Genomic DNA, 20,991 nt, shown 5'->3' with positions numbered 1-20,991 from the left:
CTGCATAGCACCCATTGATTATTTTAGATCCTTAGTTTAAGTGACAGACATTATTAAAGTCCTTGAAAGCCAAATACCACACAATAATTTGGACACGTCAATGTTGGAATTTGGCGGAAGGAATCAGCTTTTTGAATCACCTTCTGAGGTAGAAGCGGTTGATGACCACAATGAATAATGTTTGCATTAGTAAAATCCGAGTGATTTTTAATACAGAACTAGCTATTACTTGGCAAACATGCGGGTCTGGGGTCATAATCGACAGCTGCCAACAAAATTGGGTCACAAATAATGAGGTTATTAATGGCATTGTTTATCACCACGTACAGTTACACGTGTTGACAGGATGTAACAGTACCTACATTAGTCTCTATTATACTTTTAGTATGTCAATCTGATAGCGAATTCACATAGCGATAGAATTAAAACAATACAACAATGTATATCAATTTGATAACGACAAATATCGTAAATTAATATAGAATAATCTATGTACATAGGTCAGTAGACTATCTCGAAGCTGATTCCGCAACAGAAAACACATTGAGGCAGATTCAGGGTGCGGGATAAAGATTTGATCGAGGAAAACCTGAATAGACTTTGATATGACTAGGAAATAAAATATTCTGGGACAGGGACGACAGTCGCAGAAAGAGATGATATAAAACCATTGAAAGCCTACAAATAAAGGGAATGACAATGATATATATCATTAAGTCTATTTACTTGTATCAAACTAAAGTACTAGAATTTCAAAAATTCGGTCTGTCTCAAACACGATAGTATGTCGATTATACTGTTATAGCCTGTGTTTAATTTTCACCAAAACTTCATCTTTCCTTTTCAGTCGAATCGATTGTATCGAAATGATTATTCCTGTCTTCATACATTATACCTACGCAGGAAGACTTAAAATTTAAGAGAATTTAATTTTAACTACTTAACAAATTTGTTTTCTTACTCTTGGTAAAGTTCAGTGGAACATTCAGGTCAACCGGCTGTGAACAAACGTCATATATTTCCTTTTAACATTAAAATTTCGCAACTTGAAGCCAAGTAGTACAACAAAAGTTTTTATAACGAACACGCAATGGAACGAAAGATAAGAGTTTATGTAGATAGGCGAGTGTAAGAGACGGGAGACGAGAATTTCGTTCGCTGTTGTTCTTTGTGTGTGGATAAGTTCTAAGGAGTGCTAAGGTCAAAGATGTTTCAATTAACATCGTACAAGCTTACTTTGATTACAGAACACTTAGCCGTACGCGATCCCATCAAAATGCAATCAGAATAAAACGAATTTGCCGCTTTAATTAAGTCTGATACCGGGAAACGAACACACGACCCTGGCCTTACGTGAACTCACATTGATGCAACGACGTTTCGAGAATTTCGCGAGGAGAAATCATTTTTGAAGACATTTTACACGCTCGAAGGACTACGGTTAACATTTTTTATAAGGATGTTACATCAACGTTGTTGTGTTTCTGCAATTGTTTCTACGTAATTGCTTATAGCTGTTACATTTGTTGTATGATTTAGTAACGATTTTATGAAAAGGGATAAACGTAGAGATTAGTGGGCATTTGATTAATGTACCACCGACTGTGTTATTTTTTAATATTAGAGGGGGAAAACGGGCAAATAGGCCGCCCATGTATATGGCTTTTAAGATGTGAATACTCAAATGCTACAAACTTGAACGCATGTCAGACTACACAAATAGTACGAGCATAAGGTATTGGACGTAAATGACGCTTTCTACATTACACCTACAATGATCAAGTAATAATGAAACTCTGTAGACAGAGTACTGCTTATAAAAACATAAAAAAGTAATCTATTACTTTTTTATGTATAAAATTCGGACGATTCGACGCGGAGAGGTGTGCGAGGTTTCATGATATTTCATATACAGAATTCTAAAATTCGTTTCGATCGACGCGTTCGGCTCGGTTAAGTGTGCGTTCACCTTAAAACCAAGATGGCTAATCCTAAAATGGCCCCCGCTCAAATAAAAATAAGTTTCATTTACAAGCGTTTCATGTCATATCTTGAACGATAGCATGAAACCCATCGTGTGCAAGTCAAATGTTTTACTTTAAAAAATGTACCATTTAAATCAATATAAAATGAATATTGTCGAATTTTTGTAGGAAAATAGTAATACCTTGTAATGTGTAGGTATAAATTTTAAATAGGTTATATAGATAACGACATAGTTTGAAGTTACAATGATGGTAGTAGAAGTATATAAGCTTTTGGTCAACTCGACAATATCCCCATAGAGCACGAAATTATTAAATTCTAATGATTAATAAAAAATCGATTAAGTGGCAAATGCCCTTCATTAAAACGTAATAAACGAAAGAAAAATAAAACGTAAAGCAAAGGGTGCTGACAAAAACGGCGATTGTCAAACGAAGGTCGAATATACACGACAAAAAGAAGTTTTTTGGTGACATTGAATTGAATTAAACAAGAAATACGTTACACTAACTAAACACGCATTATCCAGCTAAACAAACCAGCGAAAATTATCTCACTCGACTCTATGAATACACAAACTAAAACAAATACAATAACAACGTAAACAATATGTTTGAAAAATAATTGCTATATAATATATACAACAACAGCCATCACCAAAATTAGAACAAAGCACAAAATTACAACAAAAATGTTAAATGTCATGTGTATCTTGATGGTCCACTGTAAAAACCACTATCAAAAACAATATTGATACTTAAATCAAAATAGGAATATTTACGTCTAGTAAAACATTTCTTAAATCCATCATATATTTCATATAATACATTCAAAAAACGTTTATTTATATTAAAATAATAACCTGAAATACATGCCATGCAATTATTATAAATAAAATAATTCAATAAAACAGTTCATAAGAACCTTTATTTATAAAGGTTTTTATGCTAACTGTACTTTTTGTAAGGTTGACATAACAGGGTATGTGCTTAAAGACAGACAGATAAAGAAATAATTAGAGTAAAAAATCAAATGTTGTTGAAGGCTAATTTAAAGCATTTCGACAGAAAATGTAAAATAAAAGCCAAATTTTCAATCCCTCGCAGCAAGTGTAAACAATAGAATACAACATGAAATAGTACTGAATTTTTAGTAGCTAATTCTCCAGATGCAACTACATACTTATGCTAACTGTAATCTGACTTTAAACCAAGCTTTAAATTTTCAATGCAATACCATGCACTCATAAAGATTATATGCCAATAGTCCTACCAGTAAACTAAGTATCTACAGCTCGTAATATTGAATTATTTAATTTCAAGACTCCGTGTACCACAAAAACCTGCAAAAAGAACACGTCAGCTGCACGTTTCTTACGCGTGTGGATTGGAGTCCATAATATCTAGTTTATTGAAGTACAAGTACAGGTATCTCGAACCCTTGTCAAAGATATAGTAGCGGCAACATAATTACCTGAATAAAATACGTTGCAATCGTTTTTTATTTATTTAAAAGGACTACAAACGAGCGTACTTGTGACCTGTTGTTAAGTGATCACCAACCATAGCTTTGTAGTACGTGTAAGGAAGTTCTTTTTATTTTATTTTAAACGTTTTATTTCTCACTCGTTCAAATTGGATTGGAAGACACCAATGGTCGTAGATTAAGGGGGCCTTTTTGAGAGTCAAGCGATCGAATTCAAAGACGAATGGACGACATTTACACACACGCACGCAACAATTATTAGAATGATTTGTGGAGTATAGAGAATAGATAATTGGCCATAGAATTTCTTTTTTATTCATAATACGAAGTAAAGGTCTCGCCCGACAGTCTGTGTATAATGTCTCGCCTTGAGATCATAATGGAAAAAGAACAAACATTGAAATCAATTATGAAGAGGTTTATTCAGGGTCAGTCAAAATATATACATGGAAACATGATATTATTATTATCTCAAGTGAAATATTTCGGTACATTTTAAAGAATAACATTTCGCAAAAGATTGAAATTTGGCAGTTGATATTTTTACGGAGAACACTTTTTTTTCAACGAAAATAAGGGACGTGAGCCAGAATGTTCAGCTGATAGTAATTGATACACCCTGCCCATTACAATGCAGTACCGCTCAGGAAAAATTCTGAACAACTACAATTGCGCTTGTCACCTTGAGACATAAGTTGTTAAGTCTCATTTGCCCAGTAATTTCACTAGCTACGACGCCCTTCAGACCGAAACACAGACAGAAGTAATGTTTACAAATTAAGGCTTCACGGCAGAAATAGGCGCCGTTGTGGTACCCATAATCTCCGGATTCTTGTGCAAAGGAGCCTCCCACTGGGAAACCTATACCATTAGTCTGGTTTTAGAAGCAAAGGTTATAATGCAATCCATATTCGATATATTTTTTTAATATTCAACCTTCATGGACGCGACCACAATCTTAAGGTACCTGTTATTTTTAATTATATATAAATGAAATAGTAACGATGGATGTTGCCATGTTTTGGGATACAATGGGTGACGCTGTAATATTTTTGACGCTGACTGTACCTATATATGATTAAAAGCTGTCTGTTTAAGTTTCTACTGAAAATGGAGGTAGTTCGTCATTGTCGCCCATATCAAAAAATCTAACAAGCAACAAGTAAACAGTAACACAATAAATAGTTGCACTTGTAAAACGAATTTCTGTCGAAGTAACTGAAGTATCCGAAAAACGTACTTAAATCAGACACAAAAAAGGTTACTTTGTGTATAAACACGAACCAAGGTTGTTCATTATCTTCCGCGCAATGACGATGCGGTTGTTGGAAAAGACCTCGACAACTTTTCCTGCTTTTCGATAATGGTAATTGTCACTAAAAAAAAACTAAAGAAATGTGGGTAGTTTGTTATCTCTTCCTTTTGTTGCCAATATACATTAAAATATTCATTACGAACTGTAATTATTCCATTCAATTCATTTTATTTTACTTTAACGAACTCCTATGCAATTATTAATAATTTTAAATAAACTCTTATTATCTCACTTTAATGATTATTTGCAAATATTACTTTTTTTAAAGCCTCATGTTAATCGTAAGAATATAATTAACATTATGGCACGACGATAATATCATTAATTAATCTATTAAGTATGAATTATATTAATAAATATTTATTTTAATAACTTAAGTCAGTTTGGAAAAAATATTGCTGATGCGAAGGTTAAATACTGTTCAAAACAACAAAAACCTAAATTAAATTTACAAATATTTGTAAATTTTAAACGTTGGCATAATATTGGTATAATAAGGTTGGTATTTTAAGTATTTGTTGAATCACAATGTTTGTGAACTTGTCGACCTATACACCTCAGCGCAGTGACCCTGCCTACTGAGCTAGAGGTCCCGGGTTCGATCCTGGTAAATGCAAACATTTATATGAAAGTATTGTTTCAGAGTTTATATTATGTATTTATGTATGTTTAAGTAAGTAGGTATATTGTATTAAATATATCGTTGTCTTGTACCCATAGTACATGCTTTGCCTTGTTTTGGGCAAGATAATTTGTGCAAATATGTGACAATAATAAAAAAATTATAAAAATAAAAAAATAAAAAGTTTAAAAAAGTTGTTTTTTTTAATACTAAAAAAAAAGTTTTTCGTGTTCCGTAACGGGTCGCTGGTTCCATGCCCGCTCGCACATCTATGATGTTGAAACAACTCTTCCATGTATGGATGAGATATGTTCGAGGATTCTCGGGTTTCCTATGATATCATAGAATTTATATGGAATGAAATATACATAATAGACCATAAGAGGTGTGTAAGTAGAGTTTATTTTTTTTTTATCATCAAACGATACCCAACAACGTATTATAATGAGTTTTGATAGAAATACATCGAACTGCTCGAATAAATGTTTTTAAAATTTTAAATTAGTTATATTAAAAGCAAAATTATAATATTGAACGTTTAACAAAAATCAATTAAACTGCTCAATAGACGATTTATAAATTTTTACAAAAGAAGAAAATGGCGAAACGCTTAGAAATAAATACTATGAATGCGCATAGTACCTCAAACTTCATCTAAATACAATATTTCCTTTAATAGCGCCATCTCACGACAAACGATAGAAGCGCTTACTGCATTTGAGAACACTTTCCGAACGGTATATTAACTGCTCGCGAAATAAGTAGATGGCACCACTTACATAGTTACTCTACCTACGAGTCAAACATCAGTGTGTATCATAAGTCGGAAATATATACAAAAAATATTACTCCATTTTTTTTAATTAACTCGCATGATTGTTATGTATGATTTAAATTTAAATATAATGCTAATATCATTTAATGTACCCATTGTTTCACGATAATATAAGATGGGTACATTTAGTGTAAAAATTACAAGGACTTATTGTTTATTATATCCACCCATAGAAAATAATTTTGTGGTAGGATGTAACACAACACTGAAATCTGCAACCGGCCGTTTCCAAGTAATTTACTACACAGAAAAGTTATATTCATTGATACACAGTTAATAACTTAAAGCATTAAATATATGACTCGTAATAGCCCAAACACATGATCGGATTTAGTACGGCCGAACCATCGGACGCGGTCTGGTAAGAGACCCCGCAAACTGCAGACTTTTGATCGGCCGATAGTTTGGTTGGTTTCTTAATCAGTATGAAGATGTATGAGAGTGCGCACATTATAACGACTCGGTATTGGCCGACAAAAAAGTTTGATGGGCTACACGATTGCCTTCAAACTGAACTGTCAGCAAGTTTATCAGCCTACTGTTAAATCAGTACAGCGCTCTTCTAGGCGCGCACACCACCGATTGTTTAGTCGGCCAGACTCATCAATATCCGATTTAAAACTAATAGCGAATCGTCCCTAAAACTGTCGGCCGATAGTTGCTAGTGTTCGCACTCATTACAGACTCAACTGTTTAGTCGGGACAGTGTGCGCACTTAACAGCTGAACTCAACCAAACTATCGGCCGATTGAAAGTCTGCAGTTTGCGGGGTCTCTAACGGACCATATTCGATGGTATGTTATATTGTCCGTCACATAAAATTATTATTATTACCGTTCGGACCGCACCACTACCGAGTACGGCGCCAGACCGTCCGATAGTCCGGCCGTACCCAATCCGACCGTCTGTTTAGGCTTTATGGATGAAACTACCAATACTACTGCACAATGACCCGAACGTAACCAACGTACGAAATCGTTTTCGACGATTGTAATAAATTAATCATTCAGATTCATTACGCTCAATTGATTTGCAACGATGAAACGCAGTAACGTTAAATGATCACTCATATAAAGGTTGAATACTGGTTCAGACTACCCAGGCTTTTTTAATGAGAAAAACTTACGAGACGATAAGTCATACGCCCACCCCATTACAATGTGTGCCATTTGCTCAGGATTTTTGATGGAAATCTAAATTGCGCCACTCGCTTTAAGGCATAAGTCTCATATGGCCCAGTAGTTTCACAATCCACAGCGCCCTTCAAACCAAAACACAATAATGCTTACTTATTACTGACTCACGGAAGAAAAATGCACCGCTCTGGTACCCACCTAGCTGTGCAGAATCTTCTTCTCATTGGTAAAAATGCAAGAAATTTCCTATCCAACATCCAAGCTGGTCCGAGCGTCAACTCGTGAACGGGTACTGCTTGTGATGCCAGGTCGACCTGGTATAGTTCATTTATTCATTCTTTAGTACTTTTATGAAATATCTGATTATTACTTTGAACAAGATTAATATATTGGCTACAGCATCTTACAAGTTACAATCTAACTTGTAATGAATATTATATTGTAAAATACTCTATTTGATTTAATAGAGTAGCCGAAGAGTTACTTGTATGTTTTTTTTAGAAAAGGAGGACAAACGAGCGTACGGGTCACCTGGTGCTAAGTGATCACCGCCGCCCCCATTATCTTGCAACACCAGAGGAATCACAGTTGCCGGCCTTTAAGGTGTACGCGCTTTTTTGAAGGTCTCCATGTCGTATCGTCCCGGATATACCGCACAAGTAAGTTCATTCCACATCGTTGAACGTGGAAGAAAGCTCCTTGAAAACCGCACTGTGGAGGACCGCCACACATGAAGATGGTGGGAGTGATATCCTAACTTGTGGCGTGTCGTGCGAAGGTGGAATTCGGCGGCAGGAATCAGGTGAAACTACTCTTGGGAACACTCCCCGTGAAAAATGCGGTAGAAAATAAACAATGTTCTTCTACTACCAGCTCTGCTTTTCCGAACATATAGTTGATTCAGTAATTAAAATATCTCAGTGACGATTGAAATGCACCTAATTGAAACAAGTTTACTTTTTTTACTTTGAAAAAATAATAGCATGACCTGAGATACGATTGGTGACAATAACAAATTTAATCCGAAGTGTTAATACTAAAATATTCGGGCAGACAGCATTAATTCAGGCAATGAATATTATCGCTGAAATTAACATCATGTTGGCATTTCTACATTAAAAACTGATAACAATTCATCAATTGAAAATATAAAAAAAAGCTATTCAATAGTTAAAATTAATTTTTTTTGCGCTGTCATGTCAAGGCGAACCAGATAATCATGTGTTAAGGATAAACGTTACTGGGACCCAAAATATAGGGGCGTGCATTGTTTTTATAGTATAAGGTAGGCACTGCAGATCTAACTATATAGTCGTAGTTGAGCTTTGGAATATGAAAAGATTGTTCACCGTAGGTATATACCCCCTTATTCATAATAGTCTGCTAATTTAAAGCATTGCTAATTCTCACTCTGTCTTCTTCTATTGACCTAAGTCAGAATGAGAAAAAACACTCCTTAGCGGCTGTTTAAAGTTAGCGGACCATTATGAATAAGTGGGGTTAGTATCTAGCGCAAGGAAAAATTGTATGATTGGTTGTTAAATAGAAGTTTGGTTATAAAATAACGGGACCAAATTAAACCACTTAAATTAACTTTTACACTAGTGCTATATTTATTTAAGTTCATAACGGGGTAGGAACTGCGTAATTGCCTATATGATATGCAAGCCACTGCCAAAATATTACAGACTTTCACTGTTATGGAGGGATGTCCATTTATATGATAGTTATGTCCATTTATTGTAATAATCACGGCCAGTTTTAGAACACTACTTACTAGGGCCAAGTTGAGCCCATTTATTGTAACATAAATTGTGTTCCGAAGAGCTGTTTAACCTGATTCCTGCCGCCGTATTCCACCTTCGCACGACACGCCACAAGTAAGGATATCATCCCCACCATCTGGATGTGTGGCGGTCCTCCACAGTGCGGTTTTCAAGGAGTTTTCTTCCACGTACTACAAAGCTGTGGAATGAGCTTCCTTGTGCGGTGTTTCCGGGACGATACGACATGGGTACCTTCAAAAAAAGCGCGTACACCTTCCTTAAAGGCCGGCAACGCTCTTGTGATTCTTCTGGTGTTGCAAGAGAATGTGGGCGGCGGTGATCACTTAACACCAGGTGACCCGTACGCTCGTTTGTCCTCCTATTCCATAAAAAAAGAACGGTTAGTTTTAGTACAATAAGCAAAATGTACTCAACTAATAAAAATAAAGCCAAACGGTCATAGCAGTAACTTTTAGCAAAATATTTGCGGATACTGACGTGACATTATACTGTCGAGCTTAGTAACTGTTATACATTTTCTAGTTAAGCCAGCTGTGATTAAATAGTTAATGCCTTAAAATAAAATCAGAAAACTTTCATTGCAGCACGGTAGTAGCATTTTAGGTCATTTTTATTTTTAGACAGATGCGTCAAAACGCTCTGTAACTTTAACAGATCATTTTCATTGATGATAGATAGATAACCCTCATTCACGAGTAACAAAACAATTTCTAACACTACACCATCCACTGATAAAGTGATATAATGCAATAATCAAAAATATGTACATGCAATTTCAAGATGATCGTCTCGTAATTTGTATGTTAATTGTTTTCAAATTAAGCACCGTAATGCGTAGTGAATCATAATAGTATCTTTATCTGGGGTCACCATGAACGGAAACAGACCGTTATAGGAAACTGCTTGTCTTATAACAGTAAAAGAAGTATACACAGCATTTTTCACCTTGTCACTAGTTTTACTAATAAGCGTTGCTTCAATGGTGTTCATTATCTGATCTTGTTTTCATTATCATCATCATTTTAAGGCGGAAGACGTCCAGTGCTGGACAAAGGCGTCCCCCCGAAGATCGCCATGACGATCGGTTCTTCTTCAGATAATTTCTGATCCCATCTCGCAAGGAAACTCCGAACATAGCCCTCTCCATTGCCCTATGAACGACTATGAGCATCCGTATAAGGTCCATAGCCAGACCATGTCTGCGTTCCCTATGTCATCACTGGCAACACACACTGGTTGTCCATTGTCTTCACACACTGTGATATTTGGGACGAGAAGATTTAACGGAGCTTGCCGAACGCTGCCTATCAGATTTAGATTCGACGAGTGACGTCTTTCCAGAAATTGGACCTCCCAAACTGGATTATTTGTCCAAGGTAGACGTTCTCGTCAACAACTTCGAGAGTTCAGTGTCCCAAGTGTCAGACATGTGACATGGACATTAAGACATCTATCATGCATCTTTATATACTTGTAATTTAAATAAGATACATACTACCCTGAAGTATTTCAATGGGTCCATTTTAAATATTTTACTTGATGAAACTTACCCCTTTCTTTTGCCTCTTTAATTTTGTTCTCTAATAACTTAAGAGAATAAGGAGGTGTGATAAAAACCTTTGAGAATCCCTTTTAGATGATATTACTATACTATAGCGCTGCCTCGTGTCAATAACATGAGATAGCGCCCCTGTGATCGAATTAGGTTTTGAATTAATTATAAATTTTAATGACATATCACATTTTATTGGCTATATAGCTGCAGTGGCAATATCTGGGAGAGCATAACTCATGATAGGCACATTAGTTATTACATTCATATATTTCTTGTGCAATAGCGGGATACAATTGAGTCATGCGGTCCGTGTCTATATTTAGGATGAGGGCCAGAGGTCCTATTGCGATAAATTATCGAACACTATTATCTATGGAATGCTTTCGAATATTATAACGTTTTGCGTCAAACGAATGTAGTTTATTTACTTTGAGATGTAAATTTTTTCGTATTGTTTATTTATAGCCCCAGTGAGTAATTCGGTGTTTCCTACGCGCATCGGAGACATTCCATAATATGTTACTTCGTGAAAAAGTGGATAAGAGTAGATTTAATTATTAATAAATACAAATTACACTGATTTCTATTTAAAAAAATATAAAAACTGTCTTATTGCACAGAGCTTACAGCCATTATGCTTTGAAATATTTTCTCACAATATTTGGCCAAACCCCATCAAGCTGGCATTCAATTTATACTATGGTGCTAAACCAAGTACAGAGTTAAGATACGAGATAATACATACTGCCACATAGCAAACTCGTCATTTATTATAGGTAGTAGTAGTAACATGCTGTAGGTATGCCTTACTGCGTGATAACATTAGCTGTTTTAAAATTTAAGCCAATCTTAGATTTGAATACCGGAACATTGTTTGAAAGAAATTCTAGAGTATTTATGTGAAAGTTAATATGTAGTAAAAAGTGTCTATTTTTAAATAGCTCTGTTATCACACCTTTTCAATACCTTCGGTGTCCTTCTGGAGACAGAACCTCATGTAAAAAATCTTTGTTTATTTTTGTGTTATGGTTTCGACACAGTATTCCTATTAGAACAAATCTGCAACGCTTAATAAGATTGAAAATAACTTTGCCATGCTTCACAACAATTAAATGACTGTATTATTCGAGTTATTATCGTAAACTTGTAGTAATTTTACGTTTTACAGTTTGGCGAGCGACGCGGGCGGTGAAAGTGGCCCGGCGTGTTTAGATTCGCACAACGCCCCATTTCGCTCGCCTTTCCAAACAGCTTTTCTCAGAAGCCATTATTTACAAGTCAAACACTAAAATTTCATAACAGAATACATTTCGTTCGATTTATAGGACGATATTGATAAGTGCTTGGACGGACCATTTACACGACTTTTTTTTCGTATATTAAAGAATAATGAAGATGTTTTAGCTGTGTGAAATGAGTCTTTTCTTCAGTGCCTCCTCTGCAATACTTAATTGACTGCTCACTGAGTATGATTCGGCAGAACTCAAAATTTTTAAACGTTAAATTTAAATTTGGCCGGATCACACCATTGGATTAACGGAAAAGGCTGATCGCCTATAAACAGACTGCCATGTTATCTGCTGTTTCTTTTCCGTCAAGGAAAACTACAATGGATTAATTAAATAAACATCTTATAGCGGACTAGCTCATAAAAGTGACTATTGATCATTTGATAATCTGTCCTTTCGTCTTAATGAACTAAACACAGAACACACCCAACTTGCAAATCCGATAAAGTGCTGATAGTATTATGATAGTACAAGTTTACAACTCTACGATAACGTAAGTACTTAATATACAATTGATATAAAATGAGTTTAACTATATTTGTACCAGTGGGAGGCTCCTTTGCACAGGAAGCCGGCTAAATTATGGGTACCACAACGGCGCCTATTCCTCCAGTTAAGCAGTAGTGTGTAAACATTACTGTGATTTGGTCTGGAGGGTGCCATAGCTAGTGAAATTACTGGGCAAATGAGACTTAACACCGTATGTCACAAGGTGACGAACGCAATTGTGGTGTTGCTCAGATTTTTTGGGTTTTTCAAGACTCCTAAGTGGCTCTACATTGTAATGGGTAGGACGTATCAATTACTTTATTGTTCCTTACTTTCATAAAGAAAAAAAAAGAAAAAAATATATATTAACCATAAAATATAGATATAAGATCAGCTTTGTCTTCCAGAGGTTGACCATGATTACATGTTTCCTAACTGCCACGCTTCTTCGTTTCCTTCCAGTTTTAACAACCTTTATGCAAGCTCTCATATTCTTGCCACTCTAGAACAGGCCGCTCTTTAGAACATCCCCCGCTTGATACTGAAAGTCACGCCTGGGATTCCCAACATATATTTTTTCACGCTCATCCATTCTAAATACGCAACCAAACAATTCATGCAAACCGTCTCATTGTGAATCATCATATTATCAAACTTGTAGTTTTGTATCCACAGTATTTAAACAGGCGTATCGAGGAGACTCATATACCAAAATTTAGAATCTTCTTCCTTCCTTGCGCGGTGATTCCAGGAGGATAAGACATGAGTAGATGATAGGATGCCTTCAAACCTATCTAAAAGCTATGATTCCTCAGCAGTTTCAAAGAAGAATGGACGGGGGTATTCACTTACCATCCCTTGAACAACTCGCATTTTTCATCCTATTCCATAAAAAAATATCACGTTTTATATAGATATTTCCCTTGCAAGTAAGTCAGACCAGTCTACCAGTGGGAGGGTAATGAATGGGTAGACCGTATCAATTACCATCAGCTCAACGTCCTACTCGACTCGTCCCTTATTATCATAAAAAAAGACCGTCTGGCTGAAGCGTAGGTATGTCAATGAGCAACAAAAAACGACATAAAAGCATTATCACTCCAATATTTGTATAATAACAACGTCGCGAGTACAACTGAACTTTATAGAAAGTCCGCGTGAGTCAACTTTCGCGGCCGAATTCGAGAGAAAGTAGTCCTGGGCGCCAGCCGCATACATTATATCACTTTATCCGCTAATATGGATTATATCATCGCCTTATAACGCCTGGCAAATAAAATCCTTTATTGAAATCGTTCTCACGTTACGTAACCACGCGGAAGCTATTGAAATAAAAAAAAACTGCCAAGCGTTTATCGCTTCGGTAAAAATATACATCAATAGAAACTAGACAGACTGGGGCACAATTTTTGAAGTTATTGCTTTTTTTTTATTGTAATCGAATGAGATTGAGATGTCACGCTCGGATAAATCCAGCGCTAGTTCGGGTAGTCTTTTTAATGGCTGAGGAGAACAAACGAGCGTACAGGTAATTTGATGTTAACCGCAACGCGCTATCCTGAAACAGCATAGGGATCAGAAGGGCGTTGCCGGTTTTTGTGAAGGTACCCTAAGGTATGTGGCATCGAGTTCCATGAAAATCACATTGTGTAGGAACGCCATACACCAAGATACTAAGTGGGGATGATACCCTAAATTGTGGTGTGTTGTGCGAGGGTGGAATTCCGCGGTCATTCTTCGAATGTCATTCCCCAGTATGATGGATGTACGTGGCGGATAGTTTCTTGACGACATGGAAATCTTCAATACCAAAGGACTAGAAAGGTGCCGTCCTTTAAAGTGGGAATATTCTTTACGTGGTTTGGTTCGAGAATGCTGTAACAGGTAGGTGATAAGTGATTACACAGTGGCTCTGCGGAGCAAAAAGTGATCATCATAAGAGATCACTTCCGCCTGTTTTTCCTTTAAATCAGAACATGTCTGAATTGACTTAGAATACCGAAAATAAACTCTAGTTATAACCCGTTTCTCTAAATTAATATAATTAGCAGTATAAAAAAAATATTATAGTGTAGTATGATATAAAACATCGAATGGTTGTTGTACTTTATCGGCCTTACAAATAAAATTGGCATAAAGTTATAACTAAGCATAAACCAAGAATATGTAAAATGTTTACAAATAGACATTTTGCTTGCGAATGGTTTGTTCGGACGTATAACGTTTCCCGCGTTTATTTGTAAGGCAGCTTGTCATTCGGAAAACTTAAGAATTATCATTGTATTGACAGTGTTGTCAACGATATTGTAATCATTTTGCATTTTCTTTGTTTATCATCAGTTATAACTTTATACCAAGTTTATTTGTAAGGCCGTATATGTTTTTCAAATCACATGTAACTAATAAATTATATATTGACCTCGGAAAGTTTCCAAAAATGAAAATTAAACCGGGTGGTTGTCTTATATTTTAGTCATCAATTATATTTAGTTAATATTTATTTTGCTCTAAGCAAGGTCACTGGCATGTATGAACGACTGAAACACACAATATAACATAATATATTCAAATTATCCCGTTCCGTCATATTATGGTATATCAAACGATTTTGCCAATGTTTGAATAAATTATGAGCCATAGAAAAATAGAAGAATACGATGCATCAAAATAGAATGACGACCTGTATAGCCGAGTGGTTAGCAATCCTACCTACTAAGCTAGAGGTCCCGGGTTCGAATCCCGGTATTATGGAAGTTTGTTTCCGAGTCATGGATGTTTAAATGTATTTATGTATGTTTAAGTAAGAATATTGCATTAAATATATCGTTATCTTGTAACCCATAACACAGGCTATATATGCTTAACTTGGGGCAAGATAATTTGTGTGAAAAGTGTGTCAATATTATTATATACAAAACAAATATTCGAAATAATTATGGATCCTAAATCTATTAGTGAAAATCCTGCGTACATTCCACAATCATATTGGGGACACTATAAAAGAGCCTGGACGACAGTACAAAGAGTAAGACAGTTTGCATCGATGCGAGACAGGTACTTATGCAAAAGAAACATTTTTTTTATTGAATGGCAGCTGTTTTGTCCGCCTCCATGAAGTGGAGAACAAACAAGCGTACGGGTCATCTGATGTTAAGTGATCACCGCCGCCCACATTCACTTGCCACACCAGAGGAATCACAGGAGTTTACGTGCTTACAGCTTTTATTGCGGGGTATATATATGCATCGTCGTATCGTCACGGAAGTACCGGAAGTACTGGATCTCACAGCTTTTTACGTAGGAAGAATTGAGTTGTGAGACTGGGTGTGTTTTACAAGTTATGTTATTGATGGCATACTTATTACTGGACTGACCTAAAGACAAACCGCATTTGTATGAACAAAAATGACACTTGAAACCCATATATGTAAATGGGCGGTTTACTTTTTAAAAGTAAGGAGTCCAAAACAAATAACTCAGGTATCTCCTTTCGCTTTCAATATCTGGCGTGCAATTTACGGAAACATCGTGCGAGCCAAATTAGCGTGTACGTGTGTGTTAACAGTGTTTATTTACAGAACTAGTACTGGAAGGTCGAAACGCTTTAGCAACTCATCGCTATGGAAACCACAGACTAGTAAAATCTTGTAATTTGCTTCTTATTTACATAGGTACATGGAAATACTACGGTGTTATACACTATGCTTGGAATTTCCTTATGAGGTCCATAGGACAACCAAAGTTATAGCCCTGATGATTGCAAAACTGAAGTGGCAATGGGCATATAGCTCGAAGGACAGATGGCCGTTGGGGCAGTAAAGTTCTCAATCGGCACCATGTACTGGAAGACGCAGTGTTGGTAGGCCTCCTACAAGATGGACTGGTCAAGATTTCCGGAATACCTAGATAGGATGAGGGCAGCGCAGGATTGATCATCCTAAAGATCTAGCCTTTGCCCCGCAGTGGTCGGCTTTTGGCTGAAGTGATGTCATCGCATGCCCAAGTTTATCAAATAGAAGATTCATTCCTTAGCGTATTTTCGCCATATTAACGACCCGACCAAAGAGTGCATTGGTAGGGTGGTTTAAAGCGATTTTTTCAAGCAACATATCACGGATTCGATTTACTTTGACTTCACGTGATTGTACTTATAATCGAGCGAGTGCATGTGTCATATTATGGTATGAGAGACACGCCGTTGAGTTTTTCGTTACTTTTCGGAACATATGGTTGATTCAGTAATTAAATGAAATATTATTAAAAACTCACTGCGAAAACTTCAGCCAACTATAGCTGGTTTCGAGGTACAGCCAGCTAATAATAGTATGTGAACAAAGATTATGTTCGGTTACTTTTTTAGTTCATTCATGTAAGAATTATGTGTATCTATGCACTTGAGCATGGGAAAGGACATAGGCTACATTTTATCTCAGTAAAATCCATTGCTCCCGCGGGATTTGTGAAAAACTGAAATTCACGTCGATGAGATATAACTATTCCAATAGTAGGTTTAGTTTGCCATAGCTATCTTCCTCAAAATAAGATTCATATAATGAATATGTTGGGAACAGGAGCGAAAACGGGAACCGGAACTGGAATAGGACATGAGATAATCTTCAATTCCAAACTTTTAAAAACCCTTTATGTACGCGGACGAAGTCGCGGGCATCGGCTAGTAAATATATAGTTTTGATTTGATTGATGTTCCAAAGCTGCCACCTCCATATATACAAAATTTTATATCAATAATTCAAATTATTTGTTCAAAAGATAAAGATCATATTTGTTGGAGGGGTCATGTCGTCGTTTTCATTTCATTAATTGGGCTAATGGTTCTCGAGTTTTAGGGCAGCATACATAAAAACACACATTATATTTTATAATATTTTCTTATATAGAGTAATAAGTACTGCGTTCATATATTTTGTAACGTTGGTAATAACCTATAGCCGAGCGATTTCGGTAAACGGGTTAGTACACTTCCCACCAATAATGAACACTCACCAATTTACTACATTTATGCCATATTAAATTTGTTTGGAGGACGAGCGAAAACATGCCATAATCCGTCTATAAAAGGTCTGCTAGACTAAAGATCTCATAAAGATTCAACATGTCGCACCTAACGCACTGTTGACAATACTAAATCAACAGGAAACAGTGCCAACTTCCTTCTTTACTTACGACTGTTTAGTTTATATATTAAAGCCGCTTCAACTTAGTTATTCGAATGCCTCAAGATATAACTTTAGTGGGTCTTCCGTTTAAGATCTTTATTAAACCCATTCACCAGAGCAATTAGACTATATATTCTTGTTACTTTTTTACTTATAAAAAAGGGAAAAGCTTTTCATTCTATTCATAAAAACTATTTACACATCATAAAAAAGAATGATCAAGATCGGTTCACCCAGTCAAAAGTTCTGAGGTAACAAACATACCGACGAATTGAGAACCTCCTCCTTTTTTGAAGTCGGTTAAAATAATCTAAATTTGTTTAAGCTTGTGCCTTTGAAGCCCTTTCATACGATACCTTAACGGATTACTTACAGTTTGTGGACTTTTTCAATGGTTGTAATGAATATTGAGTTATTTTCAAATTTCATTTCCAAATCGTATAAGGTGATCGCAATCCCGATGTGTCCAATAAAGCCGACAGTCTGTCTATGAGCAACAACTGCTCATGGACAGACACATAAGACAGCCTGTCTCATGTTTCTCATGAGATAGACGCATGTTTATCTCTTTAATGCATAAATACTAGACTATAGACAATCGCGCGAGAGAAAAGAGAATCCTTAATGGAGATACAGCAATGTAGAAAAGCTAAGCGAATCTATTGTTACTGTCGTCATATATTTTGATTGACTAGTCGTACACAGCTTGACATCAACTCCTTAGTATTTTGAATACCCAATATCAACAATTATAAATCGTCATACAGTATCGGGCTGCCAGGTCGTCTATTCGTATATATCTCTAGAGCATGTATTCTGCCTTCGCACGACCAGCCACAAGGTAAGATATCATCCCCACCATCTGGATGTGTGTCGGTCCTCCAGAGTGCGGTTTTAAAGGAGCTTTCTTCCACGTACTACAAAGCTGTGGAATGAACTTCCTTGTGCGGTGTTTCCGGGACGATACGACATGGGTACCTTCAAAAAAGCGCGTACACCTTCCTTGAAGGCCGGCAACGCTCTTGTGATTCCTCTGGTGTTGCAAGAGAATGTGGGCGGCGGTGATCACTTAACACCAGGTGACCCGTACGCTCGTTTGTCCTCCTATTCTAAAAAAAAAATGTATGGCGAAGCGAATGTAAGACGAGAGACACATTTCGATCGCCGTTGGTATTTTTATGTAGACAAGGCCCTATGGAGACATTTGCTAAGATACGCTGGAACGTTCTATAGCGAAGATTTTAGTGAGCGTAGACCTTAAGGAGTCCATTACATTATATAAAAATGCCAGCTCCCAGCTCAGTTGGCATAGTTAGATAAGGGACTTCGAAGTACCATAATGCTCACATACCTCTCTGGTTGCATCCACTCGTATTAACTTTCATTTATTCTTGGAATTCTCGAGCAAGTCATTTATAACCACATCCCCGGTGTAATCGAGAATGCAAGACACTTTTGTGTCTGCAGTTAATCTACATCATAGTTTCTCAACCTTATTTTGCTCACCGCCCACTTTGAGAATATGTTTTTTTCTAGAGTATTTTCGAGTATTTTTTGCCTTTTTAGAGTATATTTTTTAATCTACCCACGCCCCATCTGCGCCATCTCAATGCCCCCTTATTTTCTCTGGGTCTTCTACTGCCCCCCCAAAAGTCTCAAACGCCCACAAGGGGGCATTATCGCCCACGTTGAGAACCTATGTTCTACATGCTTATTATATTACTAGCCAGAGGCGTGCATTGGTTTTCTAGTAAGGTAGGCACTGTAGATCTATATAGTCGTAGTTGCGCGTTATACCGACAGTACGACAGAAGTTGTATGAAACGCTGCTTGGTTCGTATATGCAACCTGTAGACTGCCTACCGTAGGTAGTAGATTAACTTTAACACTAGTGCTATATTTATTTAGGTTCATATTGAGGTAGGCACTGCCTAATTGCCTATATGATATGCAGGCCCCTGTTACTAGCTGACCCGACAGACCTTCTGTTTATAATAAAAAAAACTCATGGGTGGACTTTCGTGAAATCCGTGCTCGTACTCGGCGAGATCAAACTCGAGAGAACAAATTTCAAGTCACTATGCCCTATGTTTTTTTATGACAATAAGGGACGAGACGAGCAGGACATTCATCTGATGGTAATTGATACGCCCTGCCCATTACAAAGTAGTGCCGCTCAGGATTCTTGAAAAACACATATATTCTGAGCGGCACTACAACTGCGGGACATACGGTGTAAAGTCTCATTTGCCCAGTAATTTCACTAGTTACGTCGCCCTTCAGACCGAAACACAATAATGCTTACACATTACTGCTTCACGGCCGAAATAGGCACCGATGTGGTACCCATAATCTAGCTGGCATCCTCTGCAAAGGAGCATCCCACTGGTAATGGTTCCAGAGATATCGTGATGAGCCAATACATAGGTGGAAATCTCTTATAATATATGGATTTTTCATCAACATAGGATTACTTTTGAAAGTGGTTAATTTAATAGGTAGTGGAAATGGCTTCCTTGTGAGCTGACTGTCAAATAGGCGTCATGCCACTACCTTTAAGATTATCTAAAAATCACGCACTAAATTAAACACATCTTATATTCCATAATGCCAATATCACATCTGTGGGAAGCTCCTTTGCACAGGATGCGGGCTAGATTATGGGTACCACAACGGCGCCTTATATGACATTACTGGGCAAATGAGACTTAACATCTTATGTCTCAAGGTAAGCGCAAATTATTGTAGTGCTGCTCAGAATTTTTGGGTTTTTCAAGAATCCTGAGCGGCACTGCATTGTAAACGTAGGGCGTATCAATTCCTATCAGCTAAACGCCCTACTCGTCTCGTACCTTATTATAATAAAATATTCTTCGTTAACACCTCAAAATTATTTAATTTAGATAGATCTATCATAATAATAGACGATAAAATTGTTCACGAGCCCCATACATACGTCTATGAATACTAAGTATGTTGACCTTAAGAAGTGCCGACGTCACCGCTGATCTCATATTGACTAGACGTGTTGACGTTACCGCCCTACATAGGCTTGCCGCAAAGATATTCTTAAGCAATACTTCTTATAACTTCGGCTTACAAAAAAATATGTGCGCTTAAAACCAACAGGCGTGAAAATTAAGGCGAAGTTATTAATAAGAAATACAACTTTTCTTTTTTTTGATCTACCTACATTCATAAACTATATCAATTAGTTATGTAACTTTTATATGAAGGGAAGATTAAGTTTAGGGGATTTGTTCTAAGCGTTATATTTTACTAAAACTTAACAAGACCCTGTAATCCAGTTCTTGC

General features: G+C 36.6%; 2 protein-coding genes across 9 annotated transcripts in view; one reads left to right on the top strand and one right to left on the bottom strand.

Moving 5' to 3' along the window:
* Window positions 1–9,542, top strand: part of LOC126976525 (tripartite motif-containing protein 2-like) — a 211,586-nt gene extending 202,044 nt beyond the window's left edge. Inside the window, exon 13 of the transcript XR_007731920.1 lies at window positions 9,500–9,542. The gene's annotated coding sequence lies outside the window, so the exon portion shown is untranslated. The remainder of the gene's footprint in view (window positions 1–9,499) is intronic.
* Window positions 1–20,991, bottom strand: part of LOC126976528 (transducin beta-like protein 2) — a 191,807-nt gene that overhangs the window by 150,279 nt on the left and 20,537 nt on the right. The window lies entirely within an intron of this gene.

The sequence above is a fragment of the Leptidea sinapis genome, chromosome 41 (assembly GCF_905404315.1).
Source record: "Leptidea sinapis chromosome 41, ilLepSina1.1, whole genome shotgun sequence".
Taxonomy (NCBI): Eukaryota; Metazoa; Arthropoda; class Insecta; order Lepidoptera; family Pieridae; genus Leptidea; species Leptidea sinapis.
This window is presented reverse-complemented; position numbering and strand designations above follow the sequence as displayed.